Consider the following 27,181-nt stretch of genomic DNA (forward strand, 5'->3'; position numbering starts at 1 on the left):
TTCTCTTGCCTTCAATCATGCTATGTACGTTTACTATATGTATCCATTGCCCATTTCATTCTCCTTCCTTCAATCGTGCTATGTACGTTTACATACACACAACACAACATAATATATGTACACATACATACATAAATATATATATACGTATTTATTTATTTATGAACTGATGCGATACTTTAATTTTAGAAATTCTACGCTAAAGTAAATGGTAGTCAAGAAGGCGGCATAATTATTTGGAATTCAAAGTCCTAAAGCTTACACGACTTCTTGGACCAATTTGATTTCAACAGTCACGAGACTACCAGCCAGAGTCTTAAAGCTCACATGACCAACAATCTGTGTGTGTCTGTCTCTCTCTCTCTCTCTCTCTCACAATGGGAGGAGCGCATTACAGTCCTGCTGTCCCTCATGCATCCATGTTGCTGGCACTTCTAGCATTCCTTCTCCTCATTGAGACCTGAGCATAGTTGTGAGGAACTGTGTTGATTTTTCCAACAAGTATGATGTTGAACAGTATGGCAGTTCACCATACATCCGCTTGCTCAGATCTGAGGGCCTGGCCTTTCAGGTCTTGTTCTGGAGCCATCGGCTAGATTTCCAGGAGACGTATTTCTCCGTGGTAGAACATGGGAGCATAACTAGCAGAGCCCAGCACATGCCTGTGTGGACCGCCAACCCAGAGTTTCCTGTAAATGAGGATGGCTCACTTGTCATCTGTGCGTCCGGGAGCCTGTGCTTGCTGGATGGGAATGGTACAGTAGCGTGGAGTGCAGGAGTGAACGTGTCCGGGCTGCATCTTGACAATTCAGGCAACCTCGTCATGCTGGATTTCTCCAACCGCCCTGTGTGGCAGAGCTTCCAGCACCCCTTGGACGAGCTAGTGCCAGACCAGAGGCTTGTCCCAGGTATGACTCTCACAAGCAATTCCTCTGTTTATTCTGCCACCATGCACCCAGGGGGCATCGTCTTCAACCGCACCATTGATGGCCCGCACTGGTCAATCCCTTACAGAGTCGTCTCGTTCACATCAACCTTCAGTAAAAATTTCACACAAGCCCTTGTTCCACCATGCCCTACTGGCAAAGACACTGCTGCTGTTCTTGTAGAAGATGATAGCAAATACACCTTCAGCTTGCAGGCTCCCTGTGTTCAGCTCAATATCTCCATACTTGTCCCTTCTAGCAGCTTCGTGGTGGACTATTTGAGGCTGGATCCAGATGGAAAACTGCGTGCTTATGAGTTTGAAGATTATGACTACGGTAAAGAGCTTAAAGCCTACTTGCAACTTGATGCTCCAAGTGCAACAGCAGAACAACCATGGCTAGGTGATTGTGTGGATCCTGAAGCTTGCGGACCTTACAGCAGCATCTGCTCTCCCCCCACCTCCCCAAACCAAAAACAAGTCATGCTCATGCCCAAACAACAGCAACAGTAGTACATTGTCGCAGATTTTCCTTCCCAATCATCCAAATGATGCAGCCCAAGGCTGTAAACTGGGAGTGCCTCTCCAATGCAACACATTTGCAACCCAACACGAGAACCTCCTAGAGTACAAGAACATTACTTTAGGTTCCATGCTTATAGAAGGCTGGAACACAAACAGACGCCCCCTCAAAGATTGTCAGGAGCTCTGCACATCCAACTGCTCTTGTGCTGCTGCCTTCTATAATTTCAACTCCTCCACATGCCTCCTCATCCCACTTAACAATCTTCTCACCATGATTGATGTGGCCGACCCTAGCTACTCTGCCTTTCTTAAGATACCAACATATGACCAGCAAGGACCGACTACACCACACTTCAATAATCAGCCAGCAGCTCCTGGTGATGTTCCCAGCTCTAATGGTAGTGGAAATCAGGACAAAACTAAACACCTTAATGCCCACTTCATCCCTGCTTTTGTCCTCCCTGCTGTGATTGTCTTATTGATTTCTGCCAGCCTCGCAACCTACTTCTACGTGTTCAAAAGGTCTGCAAGTTCGAGGGAAGAAGCCAAACTAGAAGAGAGAGAGATCCGGGCTATTGCAACAGCACTGCCTTACAGGTTCTCTTATAGAGACTTAGACGCTGCAACGAATAAATTCAGCAAGAAGATAGGAGCCGGGGGCTTTGGTTCTGTGTACGAGGGAGTTCTGGGAGATGGCAGGACAGTGGCAGTGAAGAAGCTAGACGTAGTGAGGCAAGGGCACAAGCAGTTCTTGGCAGAGGTGGTGGCCATGGGCAGGATAGGCCATCTTAACGTTGTGCGGCTACTGGGGTTCTGTTCAGAGAGATCAAAAAGGCTCTTAGTATATGAGTACATGGAAAATGGGTCCTTGGAGAAGTGGATTTTTGGCCATATTGATGATGATGAGCCCTCCACCAACATGCTGGACTGGGATCAGCGTTTTGCTGTTGCCGTCGGGACGGCTCGTGGGCTTACCTACTTGCATGATGAGTGCACAGACCCCATTCTCCATTTGGACATCAAGCCACACAACATTCTGCTGGATGCGGCATTTGTGCCCAAGGTGGCCGATTTTGGTTTGTCAAGGCCCACCGACAGAGCAGCATCAATGGTGATGACAGCAGTGAGGGGAACCCCGGGATACATCGCCCCAGAGTGGCTGCTCCATTGCGCAGCCACGAGAAAGTGTGATGTGTACAGCTTCGGCATGGTCTTGCTGGAGATAGTTGGGGGGCGAAAGAACATCTGTTTATCAAGGTTTCATGGATCAGGAGAGGAGGATTGGGATTGGTACTTCCCCACTTGGGCCACTCAGAGGCTTGCACAAGGGGAAATTCTAGAGCTGGTGGACAAACGCTTGAAGGGCCGATTCGACACGGAGCAGGTTACAAGGATGGTGTTGGTGGCCCTCTGGTGCATCCAGGACGACCCAAAGGGTAGGCCTGAGATGGCCCAGGTGATGAAGATGCTGGAGGGCAGCGTGGAAATAGCAGGGCCACCTCCAGGAAGCATCAGCCATGCACCCCCATGCTAAACATCTTAGTACCTTTTTTGACCTCTTCTATTATGCCTTCACGCTTTCAGTATTGGGGTCCTATTAAAAAATTTAATGATCTTTGGATTATGTTTATCAAATGAAAACCCACATCAAATTATCTAATTAATGTGATGTGGCATTACATCTTATGAGTAATGTGAATAAGATCATGATGATGCATATAGCCATCTTTGTCTTGTGGATCAAGGTATCCAAACTTTGAGCACTTCAAAAACTCCTTCAAAAATGTTGAGTCCAACTTAAGAAGGACGGTTTTAACTTACTTATTGTTGTTAGGTCTATTGTAGTCCCAATAGAGGTCAAGTCAACATTGTCCTCTTGTACCTTGAGACTAAAAAAATTAAGCTCCTTCAATACATTGGCAAGCATATGTAAACAAAATTGACTGGTAAAAGTACATGCTTTGTTGTACCACTCTATAAGCTTTTCTTTTTTTCCACAATGTCAAAATGGCGGGCATTAAAGAAACAAGTCAAACGATTACTTAGCCTCTTGAAAGCCACCTAATTGCCTGAATCTGCAAAACTTGATGAGCATCTAATTCCATAATTTCCAAGAGCTCCATGAGCTCTTTGTTTCTTTTAGTAGAGTTATTCATCCATGAGTACACTTTGTTTGCAAGCTTTTCAACAAATAAGAGCTCATGAAAACTCTTTGAAGCATCTACAGCTGCCAGAGCCTCATGGTGAGCAATGCAATGAATAGCTATTAAGCTTGGGCAATCCTTTTGCATCAATGTTACCAAACCCAATCTCACTTCCAACCATGGCGGAAGCACCATTCGTTGCAATCCCAACTATTTGTTTTTCGCCTAGGCCTCTTTCACCAAGAAAACTCTTTAATGCATTGTACACAATTTTCCCCTTCCCATCATCAATGTAAACAATACCCGTGTACTCTGAAATCTTTGGCCCAATAACATTATTTGTTAAATAAGTCCCATAGACACTAAGATGAAGCTCAAGAGCTCTATCGATACTCTCATCAACCATAATTTAAAAGAAAGGACTTTGTAACATTTGTAGCATTTGTCCTTCTACAAGTTGTGATGCAATGGCATGAAGATATTCGTTTCCGGCATACTGACTTGTGTGAGAAGAGCATTCTAAGCTTTTAGGCATATTGGGCACCTTCATAATCATCGCAAATTTGCAAAGATCCTCATATGTAGAAATAGAGAGATCTCTTTGTGCAATGAAATACATTAGCTTCATTGTGGTGATTATGTGTTCTATGTTAGCATCCATAATATTAGCTACGTACACATGAATTGGCTTTGCTTTCTTTTCCATCTCACAAGTCCATTTCACCATGGTTATTTTGTGAGGGACCGACATTACATGAGTTGTAAGAGAGTCATGTTGTATATTAATACAACCATTTCCTAAACCAAAAGGAAATGGCTGTATATTAATACAACCATTTTCTAAACCAAAAGGACCGAGCAATCCATACTTCTCACAATACTCACATTTCATAACACTTCTGTCCCCATTGACTACTGTATGTCACAACCAATGACATTTTCCTCTCCACGAAATTTACATTTAGGTCCTTGTATTTGTGTATTTTCAATGCTCCCTTTACTTTCATCTTCTAAGTGATCTAACTCTACCCCTAAAATCTCTGCATCATCGTTCAAGCCTTGTGTTGGTGCCTTCCATCCAAACATAGAAGAAATAGTTTTTTGTGCTTTTTTCTTTGAAGGAGCCATTCACTTAGATATCTAGAAAACCTGGTTCATATGATAAGATAAAGTATTACAAACAACAGGACATGTTCACATTCAAAGACCACATGCATTTGATTCAATAGAATAAAAATAAATGAGCAAAATAAATAAGAACATACTTGGTGAATAAGGAAGTCAAAGTTTAGGATGCCACTTAACACTTGAGGCCTCCAATTAGAGCTTGCAATCACTATTGTAATGCATTACCACCCTTGGTGTTGATCACCTTTTAAGCAAATCAAGGACAAGAGTAGTTAGTAAATGTAGACCATGAGTTCAAAATGGAGCTCAAAAGTTTCCTCTTGATATGCTTACCTTTTCAAACAATTGAAGGTCTTGGCAAAGGGAGAACATTGAAGCCTAAAGGTTGCATAATGTACTAGAAGTATTGAGGAATAGACTTGAAATGTGAAGGTTGGAAATTTTGGAAGAGAAAACTACGCTTTGCATGCTCTCTAGAAAAAATAACATCCAGGAGCAAATATAACTAGAGAACTCGATTAGCACAAAGGGAGATTGTGTCCTTTCATTATTAGAAAATACCTGATATATTTATACTTGGGCTCCTAAAACTCATAAGCTAACTAATTGAGCCTACTAGTCGTGGCCAGCTTTCTCATAAAGATTACAACTTTTATAGTGCCTTTTTCATGACAGTTATTACTACTCTCATGTGTGGCAGAGAGCATCTAGTACCTGATGTAGATTTGTAGATTTCATCCTCAGATTCTTGTCATGGTGTGAAAGCTTGATCTCCAAGTTTGAATTTGTAATGATTAGAGTGTTCGTGGAGCCTTTTGAGTCTTCTTCTAAAGTAAGAGTATGGCATCTAGAAGCATGTATGTGCAATGCCTTCAAATCTCGTGTATGCATATACGATGGGACAATGGTAGTAATACATCGTTACCAGTTCACTATAACCTTGATTCATGTTGCACTCTGGCTCACAGCATTCCTTGGGTTGGTCGATTAGTACCACGATCAACTTACTTTATGAATATGCTTGCAAGTACTACTATTGGATTAGGTATCGTCCTCCAATCTCTCTATCACCACCAAATCCGATCATTGCCCCGTCGTTTTGTGTCTCATGGAGCCTGGGGCTCACTCGGCCTCTCCCTGTATTCGTATCCCTGACTCTCTTTATCTGACGTTTTGTGTCTCATGGAGCCTGGGGCTCACTCGGCCTCTCCCTGTATTCGTATCCCTGACTCTCTTTATCTAGATGCTGACATTTCCCTTGAGATCAGAGAGATATGGAGATCTTGTGATGGTCCTGATCCTCGTCATAATATTGCACTAGCTCTTGAGAGGACCAGCCATCATTATCATAGCATTGCCTTGTCTAAGAAGAAGGAGGCTCTGGACAAGGAGAGAGCTATTAGGCGTAGGATTGCTGCTCTTCTAGAGGGAACATGAAAAGCATCCACATGCGACTTGGATTACAGACCTCTTGACCACAGTTAGAGCAGAGCTACAGTTAGCCATGGACAAGAGGGCTGAGTTCACCTTTCATGCGAACGAGGCCTTTTGGACTCACAAATGCAACAAAGAGTTTTTTTCAACACACAGGCCTTCCCATAGCAGGGATTCTATGAGGTACTTGCAGGATTCACAGGGTGAGGTTCAGATTGAGCCTGATAAGGTGAGGGGTATTGCTTCAGAATTTTATCAGTCTTTGTTGACTCAGAGGTGCCCTCCCCTCAGAGAGATGTGGCACGACATAAAGTTTGGGAGTGCATGCCCAGGCTCATTTCAGATGCTATGTGTTCTTCCCTAGATGCCCCTTTCTCGAAGGATGAATTACTTTCACGCACTGCATGCTCTTTCCAGTGGTTCATGCCGCCAGGGAATGATGGTCTTTCTCCTGCCTTCTTTATTCTTTTTTGGGATCATATTAGAGATGCTATCACTGTTTCCCTTCAGGAAATGTGGTTGTCGGGTATGATGCCTCCATACCTCACGGAGGGGCTGATTCACCTTATCCCCAAGAGTGGGGACAAGACTGACATCAAGCAATGGAGGCCCACCACCCTCCTTGGATCTGCATATAAAATATTAGCTAAAGCCTTGAGTATAAGGTTGCAGCAGGCAGCCGATTCTCTAAAGGACTATCCATGATACCCAGAATGGGTTCCTCCAAGGAAGGAGTATATTTGATAACATCTTTTCTTTCTGGGAAGCTGTCGAGTGGGCAAGGTCTAGTCAGCAGCCTCTTGCCATTCTTTTGCTTGATTTTGAAAAAGCTTATGATAGAGTGGATTGGGATTTTTTGGAGGGCACTATGGCACACATGGGGTTTTCCCAAAACTGGATCAAAGGTGTGTCTTGCCTATACAGGGAGGTTCATAGCACTGTTTTAGCCTGTGGTGGGCATGGTGAGCGTTTTTAGATTTCTCGTTTAGTGAGGCAGGGCTGTCCCCTCGCCCCTTTACTGTACCTCATTGTAGCTGTGGTGTTGTGGGTCTCAGGCTGCCTTTATGTATGAAGGAAGAGTTTTTGGACTCTGAGTTAGCAGATGATACGGCGTTGTTCCTTGAGGCTTCACATGCTTGTTTATGTGCTTTCGGGACAGCCTTGGAGGACTTTTGTTTGGCAGCAGGAGCTACCATCAATTGGCATAAGTCAGTTGGTTTTTGGATCAATGATTCTCCTCTTACAGATTGGGGTACAGATGTTGGTTTTACTTGGATTGAGAGAGGATGCTCTGCCAGATACCTTGGTTGTCAGGTGGGCATTGATGCACAACAGTTTGCTCCAATGCTCTTAAGCATTAAAAGCAAACTTCATCACTGGAGTAGGAGGAAGCTCGACTTGGCCTCTAGAGCTTTGTGGTTAACCAAGTTTTGCTAGCCACATGACTTGGTTTATCTTCGTGCTGGATTTTTCATAAGGGCTACATTGGCCAGCTTCGTCGCCTTATTCGGAACTTTCTTTGGTCAGGGCTTGATGAAAATGCACGCACCAGGGCTAGAGTTGCTTGGGAAACCATTATCAAGCCTAAGCAGGAAGGGGGATTGAATATCATTGACCCTGAGGTGCAATGTAAGGCTTTGCTGTGTAAGTTGGTTGTTAGGGGCTTTCTTTCAGGCACTAAGCCGTGGAAGACTGTCTCATGCAGCAGATCATCACGAAGTGTGTCCCTGTTCATGGAGGTGACTAGACTCTCAGCTCACACTTTATTTTTTCGAATGCAGTTCACCGCTCCCCTTCATCCCCCTTGGTTAGTTCCCTCCTACGAGCCTAGGACTGCCTGAGGAGTTTTTTGGTACACATCCCCTCGTGTTCAACAGAGGAAGTTAACCGATAGCCCATTCTGTGGAATGACTTGATCTTAGATGTGCATGGTAGGCCTCTTGGGGCAGCTATGCATATTCTTTGGGCTGGCTGGGAGACCTTTTGCCCTACAGTGTTGGCTTGGAAGAGGTTTCAAAGCCTCACCGAGGTACAGAGATTGGATCTCAAGCAGCATTTGAGAGGCTCTAGTCGGAGGATTGCACAGATTGATGCAGCCATTCCCAACCATTGGATTACTGGATCTTTCTTGGAAGACCGTCATCATTCTTGGTTTGGGGTTTTTTGGGACAGGTGTTCCTCTTCAGGTTATGGGTCTCCCCTTGCCTAGGGAGGATGATGTACCAGTTTTTTTTTCTGTACAGGATGGATGGCAGTTGGAGAGATGTGACGTGCAGGACCTTATTGATGAGGGCCCCCAGATTCGTCCAATCAGAGTTGTTTGACAGGTTAGGGAAGCATGTCTTTGTTGACCCCCCCAGGGATGATCACAAAGAGTGTTAGCCTTTGGTTGTATGGTAGCTGCCCTATGAGACATTTGCATTGGGAACCCGATGAGTGGGTGTGGAAGGATGCTTGTAACCCCTTGAAAAGCATGCCTTTTTTCAGTTATACGGTGCGGAATGCCAGACATCTTATCTTGGGACACATTCAGAGTGTCCCTACTCTTGGACCCCATTGGGAATCTTACGGCATTTCGACCGACATTCAGAGGGTTTTTTGGCAGAGATTGTGGCATTCTTATAGGAAGCCACATATTTCCTCCTTTATCTGGGTTTCTCTTCATGGTGGTCCGGCCCACCAATCAATGGAGGTCAGTTACTGGTGCTTGCCCAGCATGCCCTAGTAGATGCGCAGGAGTTTCGGAGTCAGTTTACCATTGTTTATGGGAATGCAGGGAAGCACAGAGGGTTTGGTCAGTGATTGCACACCTCTTTGGTAGGATTAAGAGGGATGCTATCATTTCTTTTGGTTCTATCATTTGGTTGACACCAGTCTGGGCTGCCTCAGCTGAGATTCGAGGGGACTGAGAGGAGCTTGGCCATTATGGTTAGGCAAGGAGTTGCTCGGCAGTGTTGTCTTCAAGATTTGCCACTTTCACACTTTGTCCCTCCGGCACAGAGGTTAGATAGTTCTTGGGAGATTATTGCTAGCATCTCAGCCTGGAATATCTGGAAGGCTAGATGCATCGAGGCCATTGAGGGTACTCCCGTTCTTGTTTCTCAATGTCTTTGCAGGATTTGGAGTGATATTATTCACACCATCATGGTGGCTACCTGGGCCAAAATCCAGGGATCTTCGAGGGCTACGGAGAGGAAGCGCGGCCAATTTATGAGAGTGCGACATTGGTATCTTTTTCATGTCCTCTCATTTTCGGGACCCTATTAGCACCACAGGGCTCCTGATTGGTTGAGATCTCCACCTTTTTTGGTGTGAAATCTCCATTTTGTAAAAAAATTTCATACTTAATAGAAGTCTCCTTTCTGGAAAAAAAATAAAATAATAAACATATGTATCTAACCTCCTCCTCTCAAAGCTTTCTTGCAAAGCTCTCACACCTTCTTCTCTTAGTCGGCCGGCGGGGCGGGAACGGGGGCGAGTGGCCGGCAGCACGTGGAGGCAAAAGAGACGGGGGAGGGCATCGGGGCCGCAAGGGTGCCCTAAGATTGTTTTTTGGTTTTTTGTTATTTATTTTAATCAATTTATTAATTGATTATTCTTTTAAAAAATCAGAATAAAAAGTAACAAAAGAGCGGACTTCTTTTAAATTGATCAATTTAATAATTGAATAATTAATGCATTGGTTGATTGATTTTTAATTTTTTTAAATCAAAATAAAAAGCAACAAAGGGTACTTTTTTAAATTAATTTTACTATTAGATTTTTTATTATTTTTATTAGTTTAATATTTGTTTAATTATTATGTATGTACACACACATATGTATGTATGTATGTATATGGTCAATCCAAAAAGAAGGGGGGATATAAAAAAGGAGGGGGTTTTATAATTCTTTAAAAAAAGGAAAAGAAGGGAGGATTTTGTACTCACCACCACTAGCGAGTGCATGTGCACAATGCAAATGTGTAAATGGATGCATGATGTGCAAGTGAATGTGTATGTGCACTCAAATGTGTGGATATATGTGTACACGTGCATTTGTGGGTTTGAAGGTGTGTGCATGTGCATGTTGTGTAAATGGGTATGTGCACATACGCATGTGGCTGTTGTGTGCATGTGCGTGTGTGGTGTGAAGGTGTGTGCACGTGCATGTGTAAACAAATGTGCACATGTACACGTGTAACTATGTGTGCATGTGCTTATGTGGTGTGAACGTGTATGCACATACATATACATGCGTGCACGTTGTGTAAATGGGTGCGTGTGCGTGCAAGTGCGACTGTGTGCACGAACATGTGTAGCATGTGCGGGGTGGTAAGGTGCATGCACATGTGGTGTAAATGGGCAAGAGTGTGTGCACATGTGGTGTAAACGGGTAAGAGTGTGCCTACATACATATCAATGTTATTGTTTGTGCACGTGCATGTACACGTGTGTGCACGAGCAAATGCGTAAAGTGGTGCACCCACTTATATTCGCACGTGCAAATACAAGTGTGTACGTGCATGAGCAAATGTAAGTGTATATGTGCACAACATGCACCCACTTATATTCACACGTGCAAATACAAATGTGTACGTACATGAGCGAATGTGTGTGCACATGCGTGAGTGTGAATGCACGTTGTAAAGGTATGTGCATGTTTGATGAATGTGTGTGGGGTACACATGAATGCATGTGGTGTACAATGTGCAAAGGCGTGTGTACGTACATGTGGCAAAAGCAGGTGCACATGCATATGCATGAGCGAGGTGTGTATACGTGTGTACATGTGCAAATGTAAATGGGTGCATGATGATTAGAGGTGTATGCACGTGCATGAGTTGCACATATGTGTGAAAATGTGGCTAGACCTATGCGTGCATGTATGAGTGTGTGATACATGATGTGCCAAGGTGTGTGCACACGGTGAATGTGTGTGTGGGTGCACATGGGTAAATGGGTTGTGGGATGCACGTATGTGTGTGGATGCGTGGGTAAATGGGTTGTGGGATGCACGTACGTGTGTGGATGCATGGTGTGTAAGTGTGTGTGTAGATATAAATGTGTGGATGCATGGGGTGTAAGTGTGTGTAGATGTAAATGCATGGGGTGTAAGTGTGTGTAGATGTAAATGTGTGGGGTGCAGGTGAATACGTGTGTGAGTATAAGGGAGTATACGTCCGGGTGCAAATATGTTCACATGAAAATGTGTGGGATGCATGTGCGTGTGGATGTGCAAATGTGTAAAGTGTGTACGCATGTGTGTGCTAAGGTGTTGATGAATGAATGAATGAATGTGGATGCATAGAGAAGGTAGAGGAGAGAGAGAGCTTGAGTTTCTTGTAAGCAAACACACACACACAAGAGAGCAAGATACAAGAGAGAGCTTGAGTTTCTTGTAAACAAACACACACAAGAGAGCAAGATACAAGAGAGAGATGGATGGCTGAATTTTTTTCTTTCTTCTTCTCTTCTTTATAACCATAAACTAAAGAGATCAGGATACATCCTACTTCAATATACAATGGTCAGTCTATAGTGTGAACCCGATTATATGGCCTGGCTCTATAACTATGTCGTACTCTAGTAATCCAATTATGGCTATCATACAACCTGGTGGCATATCAACCATACCAGTGACATAAGTATGGAAATGATCATCCAGGTAGGTCACTGTCCATAGAAGGACTAATTGAGCTTGATATCTTAACACTTTCCTTCAAGCTCTACTCCACATAGTATACACTATAAGTAAGCTCCTAAACCTGTAGAGCTTCTTTGTACCCAATGTCTTCGTGAAGATGTCAACCACATGATCCTATATGCTGACATATACCAGATCTATATTGCCTCCTAGAACCACAAAGTGATAATGCACCTTAATGTGCTTTGTCCCATGGTATACTGGGTTTATTGGCCAATTGTATGCTTCGTCTTAGCATGGTATACTGGGTTACTAGTGCTACTCATGTTGTCACAATAAATGACGAGACAACCCTATCCATGGGCTCACCGATATCACCAAGTAGCTTCTGAAACCAAGCTACTTCACAAGTTACCATAGCAACGTCCCTGTACTTTGCCTCTGTACTCGACAAGAGATTGTTTCTTGCTGTCCAACTCACAGCATTACTCCCAAAAGAAAACATAAAACCATTGATAGATCTTCTGTCACGACACTACCAACCCAATCAGCATTTGTGTTCAATATCTGTGCACACATGTAGCTATATCTCTGTGCTAATCTCATAGAAAAGTCTATAATCAACTGTAGACTTTATATATCTGAGAATCCGTCTAGCCATAGCCAAGTGTGGCTTCTTGGGGCCTGTATAAACTCGCTCGTAAGTCTAATAGCATAGCTCAAGTCTAACCTACTAGTAATGGTCATGTAGATCAAGCTACCCATTATGCGTTTGTACATAGTGGGGTCCTCCAAAAGCTCGCTTGTATCTACGGAAAGCTTTGTGTTTTGCTCCAATGGCACTAAAATAAGCTTATAATTTACCATACCATACTTGGACAACAAGTACGACACGCTAGCATACAATACTTGGTAATAAATATGGTATAACATGCTTACATACCATAATACTTGGACAACATGTCCAAGTCATCCTATGCCATGAGGTGATCTCACCACCTCTATACACAGCTCACCTAAATCCTTCATCTCAAACTTCTACTTCAACGACTAACAACATGATCCCTCTACCTGTCTTTTTCACATAAAGTGAAAAATCTCGATTGGATTTTGTTCATCTTTTAACAAGATACTCCCCAATCTTGTTTGACCATGCTTCGGGTGCTTGCTTTCAAGCCATACAAGGCTTTGTGTAACATGTACACAAAATCTTGGTGTGTATCACTCTCATAACCCCGTAGCTATAGCATGTATACTTGTACTTGCAAATCACCAGGCAAGAAAGCATTCTTTACATCCATCTGATGTAAAGACCAACCCTTTGTTTACAGCCATAGCAATGATAGCTCTCAGTTTGCCATTCTTGTAACCAAGCTGAATGTTTTCTCATAGTCAATACCACAAGTCTATGCAAAAACCTTGGCAACCAATCTTGCATAGTCAATATCATAAGTTTGTGCATAACCCTTGACAACTAATCTTTCATAGACAATATCATAGGTCTACGCATAACCCTTGGTAACCAATCTTGCATAGTCAATATTATAGGTCTGCACATAACTCTTGGCAAACAATCTTGCTTTATACTTGCTCACCGAGATCCATCCGAGTGCTTGACATTATACATCCACTTACATCCAATCGCCTTCTTTTCTTTAGACAAAGGCACTAACTCCCATGTTGCATTTGTATCCAATGGTGCTATCTCCTCATCCTCCATGGCTTCCTTTCATTTTTTATTTCCAAGTGCTTGCTCAAAACAAGTGGGCTTCAAGTTCTTGTATTGATTTAATCATGTAAGCACACTGATGGGATGTATATCCATCATATCTTAATCTATCAAACCCTGGTAGACCTATTATGGATCATTGCCAGGCGTCCTTCAAACAACCCTAGTTCTCCTTGCACCAGGAGTAACCATCGATAGAATGCTAAGCTCTTGATCAAGGCTCTGCTCAACTTCTCTTCAGGCATCATACTATGAATAATTGTAGTGGGAGTCTTGTTCACGGTATCATGTTCATAATATAAACAACAATTTTTTTGCTCCTTTTGTCCAAAAATAATTTGGCATATTCTTTTCAGACATCAATACATGTGCCACTTCTACAATAATGTGCCTTTTTTTTCCTTTTTGCAACACCATTCTATTGTGGAGTGTATTTGCTTGTAAACTATCTCTTGATTCCTACTTTCTCAAGAAATCCATGAACTTATTAGAAAAATACACTCCCCACCATTTGATCTCAAGCATGTTATTTGCAAGAAATCCATGAACTTATTAGAAAAATACACTCCCCACCATTTGATCTCAAGCATGTTATTTGCATACCTTTTTCCTTCTCGAGCAAGGCTTTAAAAGTGAGCGAACACCTCACTTTTCTCTTTCATGAAATAAACCCACACTTTCCTCGTGTAATCTCATCATTGAATGTAACATAATACATGCAACTTGCAATTTTTGTTATCTTGGTTGGTCCCCATACATCCGAATGTATAACATCCACCAATGACCTTGTATAACGTGGTTTTTATGTGGGAAAGCATGTTTGGCCTGCTTACCAAGCTGGCATACTTCACACACTTTGTGCATTCCATTAAACTTAAACTTTGGCAAACCTATAACAGTATTTTGGGCTTGCATAGACTTCAACCTGCTGTATATTCACATGACCAATGCACTTGTGCCATGTGTTAATATCTACAATGACACGTGTCCCATGCGCAAGCATGGTTTCCTTTACCTGAGGCATGTTCATATTCAAAGTAAACATCCTTCCATTTCTATTACCCTTTTTAAACCAAGCAACACTAATTTTTAAAGTCTTCCACAAAACATCCTTGAGGATTGAACCTCAATTGCAGACCCTGCTCAACCATCTATCCAACAGAAACTAGATTCTTTGTACTATTTGAAATATGAAGTGTATTTATAGATACTTTATTTCACCATCTTGCATATATAATGGCACTTTACCAACATGAGCAATGGAGTGCGCAGTATCATCACCTATTTCTACATAACTTGGTTTTTTCTTTTTCAGTATATCTCTAAACCACTCACCATGATTGGTGAGTGGTTTAGAGATGCCAGAATCCACATACCAAATATCTCGCAATGTTGATATGTCTCCTATCATGGAGCTGAGCATGTGCTGTATCACAACCATCTCACTTGTATCATCACCCTATTTACTTGATGATGCATAGTTGCCTTGTTGCAACTTTCCACTTTTGATATTATTTTGCTTGTTATTATTTTCCCACAGTACTAAGTGTGCACGGTATAGTGAAGGACATGTATCAGTGTTCTCTGAGAGTAGTGTAAGTGTTTTCGTTCCTTCCACAGTCTTGTCTCTCCTTGTGTTATGTTCCACTGCATAGTGTCTTCTGTGTTGCGCCATGAGCATTGGGGACTTCGGACATACTATCCAGAGAAGAGCCACCACATAGTGTGCTGGGAAGCCAACCCTACTCTTCTACAAGTACACTAAAATTTGGCACGCCTGGTGGGACCCTCAAAACTGGGAGTCCTGATAGCTCACCCTTTCCTCTCTGTGTTGCGTCCTCTTTCCATGTTGCATCCTCTCTACATGCCCAATACACACTCCCATGGTAGTCCAGTCATCCCATCTAAGAGTCCTCTCTCAATATGCGGCCACAGAGGTTCAACTATGTACCACATAGGAACCCTCTTCCACCTCTTCCTATGGCAGCTAACCTTGACAACCCCACCCTTAGCAATGCGGGAGGCCAAGCCAACCCTACTGGTCCAGCCAATTCTCCTGGCGCAGAACCCCTTTCCATGATGCTGGGCTGAGTCAACGTCAAGCTTCCCACCTTTGACCACATTCGATGGTTCATCTCCTTTTGTAAGAGCCGAGGTCTTGAGCGGGAAGATTCCTTCTTGGTGCTCTTTCCATCCACTCTCCAAGGTTGTGCAGACAAGTGGTTCAGCCAATTTCCAATCAACCACTTTATAGAATAGACCACTCTGAAGGACACATTCCTCCGGACCTTCTGTCGTCCTAGTAACTATGAGGTCCACATTCTCCAAGAGCTAGGGAAGCTCCAACTACTACTAGGGGAGAGAGTGTCGGAACTCACAACTCAGACCACAGTGCTGGTGGCCCGCTTATACATACAGACTTACCCTGGGTGACTTCATGGTGCATCAGTGTGGGTGACACAAGCCTTACCCAAGTCCACCTAACAGAAGATTCGGGAGAGTCGGCCCACACCAACAACATTGTTGAAATTCCAAGAGCTAGCATCCCAACTTGAAAATGCACAACTCATGTTTGAGCATGATGTCAACTTTGCACATCCAATAGTGACACAATTGGATGACCCTGATGGCTCAACTAAAGCAGGAACTGGAGGCACTCAAAGTGAGCCAAAAACCTCCTAGCGAGGAAAGTACCTTGCTCCAGCTGAAAAGGTAGATTGAAGACTTGAAGACCCAACATAAAGCCAAGAAGGGGTTGTGGTGTGCTATATGCCAGTCACTTGGACACACTGTCCAAGAATGCCCAAAAAGAAAGTACTGCTCCTTTTGTGAAAAAGGAGGACATTAAGATAAAGAGTGCAACTATCTCAAGGGGTTCCATCAACTCCATCAACAACAACCTCCTCACCCTGACTCAGCAGTCCCCAACCTTGCCCATTATGCTACAACTGTTGTTGCCATTCCACAACCTTTCCATGCTGCTACACCTCCTCCTTGCCCACCCACTCCCCTGATGACCTACCTTCCACCACTCATCCCAAATCCTCCTGCCCCAACCACCATGGCAGTAGCCCCCGTGAACCATCCTATTCGCCCTCCCCAACCTCACAATTGTCCCGTCCTTTTCTATAGATGTGGGGAATACGGTTATTACCAAAGCCATTGTCCCCTTCCTGAAGGCGTCTGACAATTTCTCAATACACTGCTGGAGAAACTCAATGGTATGACCACCAATTCTAGTGGTGGTGGGCAATCTGGTGGGTTTCCACTCCCCTCTAGTGTTGTCGATTACATGGGTATTATCTATACCAATCCATCCCTTACAGACTACCATAGCCCCCGCCTCTCTATGGAGATTCACGAGTGATCGTCATGCTTCCAGGGTAAACCTCATGCTGGAATAATTCACACTCCATGCAGTAGGCCTCAAGGTGACACGACCAGCCACCTTCTGTGTTTGGATGGCCGACCAATAGGAGGTGACCCCTATTGGCCTAGTAGAAGTTGTCACTGTAGTAATCCAAGGGATACCATTCCTATTGGACTTTGTGGTAATCCAGCCACCTGAAGTCAGAGGGGCCTACTCTTTACTCATTGGTCGTCCATGGCTTAGGAGTACAGGTGTTCTACACGATTGGGGTTCCAATCGATTGTGGATTCCTCGAGAGCATGGCCCCATAGGAACTCAAATTGGAGGAAGGTCTAGATCAAGGGATCTGTGGTGCGACGACGGCGGAAGAAGGCTTTACTCCCCATGGTGTGATGAGTCGGAACTCCTTGATTGGCTCTAGATAGCAAAAAGCATCACATTCTACATGCTGGAATTCAATGCGGAGAGCCCCAAGAAGGCGGGCCAAACGAGCCCACCCAGGTCCCCAACTTGGGAGGATCCACCTCAAATTCAGCCAAGCATCGCTGTGCACGAAGAAGCAATTTTCTCTAACCTCCTCACCTCTACCTAACTCCCAACTGCCGATGGTTCCACCACCTTTCCAACCCTCACTTCCTCGCCAACATCAATGTTCCTACTGGCACCCTTCCCTTGTCCCGTCTACTTCACAGTAGCAGCTAAGCAAGCATAGTTACCCTTATTGTCCGCACCATCTATTCCGTCCATCTTATTTCATCTCGGTCATCCTCAACATTACCTCATCTTCTACCTACAAGGGCCACCCGTGAATCTCCCCCACCCTTCTGCACATGCCATCATGGGATGCCCTTGATCCTTGCCACACACACTTACCCATCTCCTAGCCAACCATCTTCCAACCTCTAGCACCATTGGTCACTTTGGTAGGCAAGTGCCACCTCCTATCTCTAATTGCTGCGTCTATAACCCTCGTCCCATTCTAGTACCACAAGGCCACCACAAGTCGACAACTCCTATAACCGCACTGTGGGATTCTTTCCTTTCACTCTAAGCCACCATTCTGCACCCGATCACCAACTTTGCAAATCACACATGCCACTGTATCTGGAACCAGCAACAACAAGATCAACTCTTGCAGAAACCCACCGCAAGCCCCACCCACCTTGGCAGGAAAGTTTCCCTCTTAGCCTCTCACAAAAAACCCAAAATAAATATATATATATATATAAACCCCACCTATTCCCTCAACCATCCCTTGGTTCATATATATATATAAACCCAAAATAAATATATATATATATAAACCCCACCTATTCCCTCAACCATCCCTTGGTTCATCCTCCAGCCCCCCTTTGTTTCCTCCCATGCCATCCGCCTAACCCCCTCTGGTCGAACGTCCTCTCATCCTCTCACCCCCCTTGTGTGGCGGCATCCTCGCCATGGGTCATCCTCTCTGGCACAGCAGACATCCACGAGACATCCTCACCACGGGACATCCTCGCCTTCCCTAGTGGACGTCCTCTCCATGGGACATCCTTGTGCCACCGCGAGGACATCCTCGCCACCTCACCTTCCCTAGTGGATGTCCTTTCCACCTCAACTTGGGACATACTCACTGGCGAACATCCTCACCACCTCACCTTCCCTAGTGGGACATCCTTTCCACCTCAACTTGGGACATTCTCGCCACCATGGGGACATACTCACTGGTGGACATCCTCACCACGGGACATCCTCGCGCCACCACAAGACATCCTCGTCACCACGAACATCCTTGCCACCTCACATTTCTTGGTGGACATCCTCCTCACTCACTGACTCCCCCACGAACGTCCTCACCCCCTCTTGGCGGACATACTCTTCCCTTCCCCTTCTTGGCGTGGACATCCTCACGGATCAACCCTTGCGGACATCCTTTTTCCTTGGCGGATGTCCTCAAAGCCCCTCACCCATCACCCCTTGGAGGATGTCCTGGCTTCATTCCATCTCAACCCCCCTACCTCACGACCACCTCTCACCCCTTTCACAGCTCTCGTTCCCCCCACTCGTCTTGCAAACTTCGAACCACCCAATCCACCTCTCCCTCACACCTTTCCACTAGTGGTTTGATTAGCTCTTCGTGCAACTTACACACACCACCCCCTACCCTTCAACGCCATAACCTCACCCCTTTTCTTTTTGCACCTCGACGACAAAAACCCCCGACCTCCCCTTGCCTCTCGCGTTGTCACCACCCCCCCCTTCACGGCCTCTTCTACATCTCTCCACCCTAGCGGCACACCCTCCACCCCCTCTTTCGTAGACATCTACCCCTTATCGACATCCCCTCTCCAGCACACACCATTCCCCCCTTTCACCCCTTAAATGTCCATTGCCCCCTCGCAACTCGCTCACCCCAACCCATCCTCTCCCTCTCACCTTCCCCCTTCTCCAGACACCCCCTCACCCTCTCCACCTGTGAGGTGGGAATACTATCCAAGGCCCATGGTACCTTAGGGGTATGCTAGCCTACGCGCCGAGGAATATGCATCTATATGGGGATGAGGTGCAATGGAGCGGTGTAGCACGGACCCATGTTAGGCACACGTAGAAGCACTCATGCACCGGGTAGGCATGTTAGGCCTCTCGCGTTGCGAGTGAGGTTCCCTGATGCCGAGTGCCTCCGGGGGTTGCCCTCTCCGCCTTGACAGTGAGATTGCTGGAACGTGGAAACGGGACCGAAAAAATTATATCCTAATGATCCTTCTTCGCATTGTCCTCCATCCTTCACTAATCTCCCTTCATTTATTCAGTTTGTTGGAGAGGGTGAGAATGGGTTGCTTGGGTATTGCAGAAGGTTAAGCATGAGTGATGCATAGAGAGTCCAATTCCCCCACTCAAAAATATAAAGCTTACAAAGCACTTTGAGTAGTGTGCAACATGCACTACAAGATGCATAAAATAATAATATTTAGCTGGAGAAAAGAGACAAAGACCTTTAAAGAGGCTTGCATTATGAAGCTACAAGAAACAATCTCTTGCATAAAGAGCACCCGTGGGAGCAAGAGAGCGAAAGAGGACAATCAATAACATTCAAAAATTCATAGTTAGTGGTGGTGCTCGCAAACAAAGAATCCATGCAACAAGGTATGTTTTTTGTTCTTTGTCTTATTATTGCAAGTAATTTAGATTAAGGTATTTTTGGTTGTTGTGGTTGTTGTAAGTAATAGATTAAGGTGTTTTTGGTAATCTTCATTGGTTTGTGACATGAACTTTTTAAAGAAAGAATGTGGTGATAATGGTCCTCAAGATTTTAGGGAAATATTACGTAGTTATGTGAGGAGGCGTGACATTCTTTCCATAATTCGAGACCCACGCTACAAGAAGATACGTTAGGTACTCACAAATAAGATAATGGAGGACATTACCAATCTTCTAAGCATTGAGGAGGTTTAGAATGCATCCGATGAGGTGGGCATTAGCACAAAAGGATATCAAGCCCTCCATCAATTGCTAAAAGATACACTCCGCAAACAAGGCATCACAAGGAATATTTTTCCTGTCCCAAGAAAGATAAGATTAGCAAAGAGGACATGCAATGATGATGTGCAACGCAAAATTGGAGAATACTATTGCATCAATGATACATTAACCATTGGAGCTTGGGTAAAAAAGCAAGGCACAAATGGTAAGATCGTGTATTCCTACAGCAGTGAGTTCAACAATATATTTGTTGATCTACAGCGTCTTCAGAGAGCTATGATCTTATTCTATGGACTGCCTAAACAATGTTAGTATTTTTTTACATTCCTTTGCAAGCTAATAGAAAAATCTTTTAAGTATCAAAATTCATCTACAATATATTTGTTGATCTACAGCGTCTTCAAAGAGCTATGATCTTATTCTATGGACTGCCTAAACAATGTTAGTATTTTTTTACATTCCTTTGCGAGCTAATAGAAAAATCTTTTAAGTACCAAAATTCATCTATTTTTGTTTGTCATGCAAGGTGACAAGGTAAGTTTTGTGTTGAAAATGGATGAGTGTCATATTGTGAAAGATAAGAGGTTAGAACGAATGAGTATCACACTCATGAATGAGGCAATGGCATATGCAAAGAGTGAGATTAACATGACTAAGGAGACTGAGTTTCCTTTGGAAGGTTCTAATGAAAACCCAGACAGTTTGACGAGCGATAAGGAGAGGGTTTGCAAGTCAAATTTTCCCTCTTTAGTGTCCAATCTAAGAGGGAGATATGGTGGCTTTGGGCGTTTGAAGTACTGAAGGAGACACGTGAAGTGCTGGCTTAGATATTTGATAGGATACCCTAGATTACCAATGTCATCAAAGCATAGATTGAGGGAGAAAAAATAGAAGTGCAAGGTAAGGTCACTTATACAGTAGTAGATTGGCATTTAGGAGGTGACTTGAAGACAATAAAGTGTCTGCTTGGGTGTTCACAAGGTGCTAACACCCCAAATCTTTGTCCATGGTGCATGAGAATGGTGAAAGAAAAGAAACAGAAGGTAAGAAGGAAGAGAAAGCTTGAGAATCAAGATGATGAGAACAACACAGTGGATGATGATGTTAGAAATTGGATTGGTGGTGTCTTGTTTGCTGCTAACATGATAGCTTAGCCAAATAGGCATTTGAGAGACCCCAAATGGAATCCTATTATTCCCTTCAAACTCAAGAATGTCCAATTTTTTTACTTTGCATGCATTCATGCATGTATTTGATCGTCTGCTCAAGTGTCACATTGATTATGCATTTACTATGCAAGGCAAGGAAAGACAACATGAAGCTCTTCAAAAAGTAGAGGAGCTACTCAACTCAATTGGGTGCCATGGTGATAGTGTGCAGATTACTGTTATAACAAGAAGACCTTTGGCATGAATCATGAAGTGGCACAATAGGTGTCCATGAGTGGATATAAGGCAAGACGTTTTCTAGAGAGGCCATAAAAAGTGTAAAGGACTCATCAAAGTCCTAGTACTTGTGGAAGGATTTGTGTAAATGTACAATGTTTGATTGCACCAACCCAAGGCTTGTAGTTCTCCATGAGAAGGTTTGGTCAAACTTCAATAAGATGGTTAAATTAATGACCAAAAGTAGGACGACTACAGAGGAGCACCAAAAATTTCAAGAAGAGCTTCAAAATTTACAAAGGCCATGGTCGATACATGGGGCGATACCAACATTATGCATTACATGGTAAACATGTAGAGTTTCTTTCTACTCATCAATTTAAAATGATTATGAATAATAGCTTCGTCTTGTTTCTTCTACAGCACATTTTGTATGCTCATGTTGTATACTTCATGAATGGGTATGGTTCTCTTGACATATGGAGCACCCAAGGAATGAAAAAATCTCACTATCAAGCTAGAGGAGTATATTTCAAAAACACCCGACACGGAGGAGGAAGACTATACAAATTACCTCAAGGAGATGTTCAATTGGTTTTACAGATATACTTTTGGGCAAAAACTATCCATGAAAAAGGCCCGTAAGAGTGATTTAGCAAAGGCAGCACGAAATCAAAGGAGATCACTGAAGTGGAAAGCTGGCACAGGACCAGCACGTCATGCGACATGGAGATCTACAAGGAGACGAGAAGGAAGAATTTGGATTTAGTGTAACGAAATTTTGTATACCAAACAAATAAGAATATGCCACAACAAGTAGACAACATTTTGAAGAAATTTGTAAATATTTTTGCTTAATACAAACTTGCAATTAGAACTTAATTGCATCATTCTATTACATTAGAACTTAATCGCATCATTTAATTACATAAAAGATATAACAAAATATTTACAATGACAAAAGCTAATTAATTGCTCTCGAGTCTCTTCTCTACTTCTTGCTCCTCCTCTTCAGTAGTCATTTTTCCTCTATAGCCTAAAAACTTATTGCAACTATAACCCTTGAGTGCATTTACATCTTCTAGTCTGGCACCTAGAGCATAGCTAGCATAGTAGAGGAAGTATCCGGTTCTAGAAGGCCAAAATCCTAGACCATATTCAAAGATACGAATTTGCAGCACACTTCTGTATAAGCATGACCTTATGTGTATTGTAAGGGATAAAAGAATAGCTCGTATATCTAGATAGTGCCTTGAGTGTGAGAAGTGGAATTTCAGCATCAGTAGAATATTTGCTGTGGTAGTAGACAATAAATATTTCTTTGTCTCAATAGATGTGATGTAGTGTGCAAGAGTGGAATCTTGCCCAACTCTTGCACAGGCAACACCTCCACATCCAAGGAAACCATCGGCATCATTAAGCTCTATCTGCATTGACAAAGAACTTGGCTTTCACATAAACTTAGTTAATAACAGAAATTCACTCAAGTAAGAACAATAAATTACCTTTTGGTTCTCATCCTCTTCCAACTTGGATGCATCCCAAAGGTTGATGGAGCCTTCTTCATTTCCTTGATCGAGCTCGAGCAAGGGCTCTCTTCCCATTTCAATAATTCCCATCTCCTCTTGAAGACTTTGAAATTCTAGCTCTATGGGAAGAGAAGATTCAATCTCTTTGGCTTTGTCAAAGCACAATGACATGGCTCTAGGGGATTCAATAAAGTTCTCTGTCACCTCGGTGTCCAACTTTAAAAACTCCTCTTTATGTTCATTCTCCACATTGAGTATACCTCTGGCAGCTTCACAACCATCATCAATGTAATTTAAGCAGGGCACGAGCATATATATTTTTAGGGCTGTCATCATCAATGTACGCAGAGTGTACAATCGATGTTATCAAACTGTACGTTTAAATGCCACGTGTAGGGCTAACATCATCAAAGTGTACGCCGAATCGCCACATGTAGGGCTTACATCATCTTCATCATGATGACATCATCTTTGTCTATAAAAAGGAGAAAACAATCATTTGTTTTGTCAAGTTCCATTGACAGTGCGAGAGCCATATTTATGGACTATGGAATTTCCCTTATGGCTCCATGGACAGTAGGCACTCATTCTGTCAAAGATGCGATATAGATCATCCTCCAGAATCGGTTTTGCACTATTGCTCCATGGATGACTGTGCTTTGTGGATGGTCAGAAGGCGATATTTGTGATCTCCCTATAGTTGAATTTGCATTTTCGCTACGCGGATAGATGTTTGGGATTATTTTTCCATCGACAACATGAGTACAATAATCCTCCTAGGTCAAAAAGTTGCTATCGCTCCATGGATGGCAGGCATGACACGTATAAAGCAGACCCAAAGGATGGTGCACCCTGATCCCTCCCTTCCAAAACAGTAAGATCTAGAACCTCAAGCTCCATGGATGGCAGGCATGACACGTATAAAGCAGACCCAAAGGATGGTGCACCCTGATCCCTCCCTTCCAAAACAGTAAGATCTAGAACCTCAAGCTCAAGCTCAAGCATCTCAGCAACCATTAAAGGAAAAACAACCATTAAAGGAAGGAAAGGTAGAGGAAGACAAAGAAAAACCAAAGGGAAGAACTAATATATCCAAGGCTATAACTTTCCTTCTGAAACAAAGGAGATTGTTTGTGGAGATAAGGAAAGCACAAGAGTCTTTTCATCTCTAAGGCACCATTTCTAATAATTGTAAAGAAGGTAAGTGACGGTATCAAAGGAAAGGGACATTATAGATGGCAGAGTAGTGCAGTGGCATGTCTACAAGAAGCTTGTAAAGACTTCCTTATAGACTTTACTATTGCCGACTTTGGAAGGCCCACCAATTACGATGTAATATTGGGAAGACCATTCATGCACTAATGATTCACGATTGGGGATATGATATTATATTATAGGTAAACCTAAAGGACTATAAGCATAAAGAGGTAACCTAGAATGCCTATCGATACTTAGGGTCAGATACAAATGCTCACTTTGACTCGATACACATGCACCACTTTAGTGGACAAAGTGATAAAAGATGCAAATCATAGGATGAAAGTTCCATAGCTTCATTAACAGATCTTGAAGAGGAAGAAAACTGGATGCACTTGCTAGTGATGGATGTATTTCCTACACTCATGGGAACATAGTTTTTGTGATACACTTGCTAGTGATGGATGTATGTCCTACACCTATGGGAACACAGTTTTGTGATGAAAATGGTAGAGAGATGATCCCAATTAAGACTATGACCCCGATGCTTCCAAAAATAGAGACATCGATTCTATCAAGGAAGCAAAAATAAAAAATGGGGAAAGATTCTTCCCAAGAGCCGAAAACGGTACCAAACAAGAGCTTAAGTGTAAGTTTTACAACAAATACTCCTTGCACAACGAAGACCATAAAGGAGAAGTGGCACCAGAACCCTAGGCCCCTCTCAGATAATTCCTCGAAAAGAGAGAAGCTCTACCTAAAAGAGCCAAAAAACCTACAAAGATTAGAGCCAGAGACCCACCAAGCCTCAAAGGGGAAGAATAATACTTACAATATGTGGAAGCCTTGAAGGCAACATAGGAGATCTGGTCTAGCTGGAAGGTCCTAACAAAAAGAAGACCTAATGCAAATGCCATGAAAATAGATCCTAAAATAGCTAATCTGCTAGCCCATGATTAGCCCAATGATATGGTTTCAGTGGACCCCAAAAAGACTTTCCAAGTACGAATAGAGAAGACAAAACAAGGCAATAAAGGAAGGAGAGTCAAACATCCAATTTGATCAAGTGGAGGACTCTAAACAAGTCTTCAATAATTATAAAATTAAAAACCAAAAGATGTATGCCCCACCACCAAAAAAGAAAAAACCCAAGGGAACTAGGAGTGTCCTATGATGGACTAAAGAATGCAAAGCAGGTGGATTTAGCATTGCCTTGAGAGGAGCCCTAGATTGGTGTGGATAGCCACAATGACTCAAAAGGAGGAGATGGAGCTTGTAGTAATTCTCAAGGAATACAAAGATATATTTGCATGGAGTTATGCTGATTTGAAAGGAGTCCCTCTAGAAGTTTGCCAGCACACAATTCTTTTAGTGGATGGTACTAGGCTAGTCAAACAAAGACCATACATGGATAATGAAACCTATACCAAAGCTATCAAAGATGAAATTGATAGACTTATTAATGCAAAGTTCATTTACAAGATTGAGCACATAGATTGTGTATCACCAATTATCATTGTGCCCAAGGAGAATGATAAGATCCATGTGTGTGTTAGCTTGGAAAAGGTAAATACAGCCACACGATAAGAGATCTGATGTTAAAGTGTGAGCTTTCTACTTCTTAGTTGCCCTACCTTGGATGTTTCCTTAGCAACTACCCTCATCTTGGTCTAGAGCCTTATGATGGCATTAGGGGGGAGAATGAAGAGGGACTATATGAATAAGTCCACCTTGTACACTTAAAAAATTAAGGCTCGTCAAAGTGGCTGATGCTCCTGCCACTAGGGTAATAGTCACTCTGTGGACAATCCATGAAATCCCATGAAAGCATGTGCAAATCCACACATTGGTTACAAGTACACTTAACAAATTAAGGCTTGTCAAAGTGGTTGATGCTCCTACCACTAGGGTGATTGTCACTCTATTGGGAAAATCCATGAAATCCCATGAAAGCATGTTTAAATCCACACATAGAAACAAGTGTCTCTATATGACAGTGGGATTCGGCACTAAATTCAAGGATGGAGCTGAGGTACTTTGTGTAACGAATCTATGATGACACTTAGCAACATGATGCAAGCCCTTATAATGGAAACATTGAAGAGGTGACGTGCGTGACATCTTATTACAGTATAGCTTCAAACAACGAGGCATAGTCAATGGATCATGGTTGCTCTAGATCCATATGAATTGTATTACTTATATGACTCGTAGCTCTTCTATTCTGAACTCTCAAAGTTCGCTGATAATGTCATCAAGTCCTATGGTGCAGTTCATGGAGGATCTGGTTGGGGCGGTAATACTACAGGTGGTTGGGTATGGCATCAGTGGTGGCGGTTTGTACATACCTCTCAGTAAAGGATTTTGATAAATGGGCATTGTGGATTATGTGCCGATTCATAAGCATTTGGTATGGGGCAATACGGCTAGTCATTTTTTGGTGCCGAGAGCATAGGTTATGGTTTCGAGATTCCCCAATACCAACAATGGGTTGTATGGTGGTTCCCATGGTGTTGGAAATGAGAACAATAGTGTTGTTGTCTAGGTCTCATCCCCACGGACACTTTGTACTTGTTTGATTTTGGTGGCAAATTGTATATCACACTATATCTCTTAGCGAAAGTAAGTGGGGGTGGCTAACTTGAAAAATTCTAGCCCCCTACCACTGCTGGCCTAAAATGGTTGAGTGAATTTTTTTCCTTTGGCCTTAAGGTTGTCCTTGGGGCTA

General features: G+C 43.1%; 1 pseudogene; it reads left to right on the forward strand.

Annotated features, from left to right (window-relative positions):
* Positions 1-385: 385 nt before the first annotated feature.
* On the forward strand, positions 386-2,999 carry LOC147608568 (G-type lectin S-receptor-like serine/threonine-protein kinase SD2-5; annotated as a pseudogene).
* The last annotated feature ends 24,182 nt before the right edge of the window (positions 3,000-27,181 follow it).

Source organism: Cibotium barometz, chromosome 53 (genome assembly GCF_041138505.1).
Source record: "Cibotium barometz isolate CiBa-2024 chromosome 53, ASM4113850v1, whole genome shotgun sequence".
Lineage (NCBI taxonomy): Eukaryota > Viridiplantae > Streptophyta > Polypodiopsida > Cyatheales > Cibotiaceae > Cibotium > Cibotium barometz.